The sequence below is a fragment of the Chrysochloris asiatica genome, unplaced genomic scaffold (assembly GCF_000296735.1).
Source record: "Chrysochloris asiatica unplaced genomic scaffold, ChrAsi1.0 scaffold00106, whole genome shotgun sequence".
Classification (NCBI taxonomy): domain Eukaryota; kingdom Metazoa; phylum Chordata; class Mammalia; order Afrosoricida; family Chrysochloridae; genus Chrysochloris; species Chrysochloris asiatica.
Window position 1 is genome coordinate 8,376,135 of NW_006408624.1, and position 1,910 is coordinate 8,378,044.

The following is a 1,910-nucleotide window of genomic DNA, read 5'->3' on the forward strand; positions in this document are numbered from 1 at the left end:
ATTCTCAAAGAGCCAGAAGAAGAGACGATCATCTCCCTCCTTGGGCTGCGCATCATGCAGGAAGCAGTAGAACTCAAAGAAGAGCTGGCCAGTGCCCTCGTAGAGTCCCTTGCAGGCACGGTTGATGATGGAGAGATCATTGCAGGGACTGACCCCAATCACCAGATCAAATGGGCTCCACTCCTGGATATGCTTCTGGTGATGCTGCGGACGTTGCCGATGTACATGAGTTTCCCCTGATGTCAAACCATGCCCACTGTGATGGAGTCCTGACACACCTCTGAGGCAATGTAGCAGTCCACCTGGATGCCCAAGTCCTTCAGCACCAGAAGCCCTGTGGAAATTCCATCAAACAGGGACAGCACCCGGATGAGCTTCCTCTTCTCAGCCAGGACAGGTGGGTAAACCTTCAGAGGGTCAAATTCCTGGTCATGGTTGTTGGCGAAGAACATCTGGAGCCTTGAGGGCCAGTCATCCCACCACCGCAGCAGCCCATAGGTGCCCTTGTGCCCACACATGTAGCAGTTCCAAGGGTCTTCCTTAATGGCTGCCTGGGCAGCCCCTGACCCCACCAAGAGATCCACACACTCCACGCAAAAGCACCTGCAGCAGTTGTTGTTCCCACACATGAGTACCTCACGCCCCCCGCAGCAGATGGTGCAGTAGGACTGATAGCCATCGTCATCATACTGGTATGCACACTCCAGGAAGCAGTTCTTGCAATTTTGGCACATCTTTCCGATGAAGAGAGGGTGTTCCAGGGTAACACTGAGGCTCCCACAAGAGATGCAAATGTCCTTGATGCTCCGCATCTCATATACCAGCCGCTCTCTTGTGTGTTCATCAATGATCTCCTTGACTTTAGGCTTCTCAGTTGTGCTCTTCCCAGACTTTTTGGCTGGTGGAGGTGGAGCATAGGCTGCCTCGGGTTCAACCCACATGTCTGTGTAAACTTCTTTGTAGGGGTTCTTCTCCTCTTCTGGTGGCTCCAGGCCCTTGGGGCCTGAGGGTTAGAAACCCCCAAGTGCCCATTTGATCATTTGTTCTGCACCTCCACAGCCTTGGCTGTGTCACTCTCATCATTGTCATGGCATGCCAGCAACAGCTTTCCTGCACGGCTGTTGGCCACCTGCAGGACTTCGTAGATGGCTTTGGGATACATGGACTGCTTGTTGTAGGTGGCCTGGTGGAATGCATTACAAAGGGAGCTCAGGAGCATCAGCTTCTACACACACACCATGGAGAACTTGCTGTCTCCGAACCACATGACCCAGCGGATGCCTTCAGCTGCTTGGTTCCGGCCCATCATCCACCAAGACACAATGTGGCCTGGCCACTAGGAGAAGCCCATTAGTTTTCCCCACACGAGCTTCCCAGTGCCAAAGCTCCATCTATCCTCATACTCATGTTCATCATCAGCTGCTTTGGTGGCATTCTTGTCCCTGGTGTTGGTGCCCTACAGGCTCAGGTGTGGTGGGCACAGTGGGGGATGCAGGGTCGGTGGGCTGCTGCACAGCAGGCAGGCTGGCCTCCTCCACCTTTTGAGATTCTTTGGGTGTCTCGTTTTCTTCCACAGCATTCATTACTGCAATTACCTTGGCTTTCTTCTAAGCCCATCAGGCCAGGCGCAGCCCCTCTGTGGTCCCGCTCAGGTCTGTAGCCCCATTTTAGGTATTCCAATCAGTTACAGGCAGAAGACAGACTTACAATCTTTTATTGTGATGTTTCTTGGCTTTTCCTTTCTCTCCCCCTCAAGTGTCTATTTTATAATGGTATGCCAGGGAAACCAAAATTCAAAAGACAGCCAAGCATCTTAATATTATTGACCCCCTTTTTCCCATTCCAACCATGTCTCAATCCCTGTATCACAGCACCCTGTTGTTCCAAGGTTGTGCATACATCATTATTTA

General features: G+C 52.0%; 1 pseudogene; it reads right to left on the minus strand.

Moving 5' to 3' along the window:
* LOC102823479 lies at positions 1–1,601 on the minus strand (annotated as a pseudogene).
* Positions 1,602–1,910: the final 309 nt, after the last annotated feature.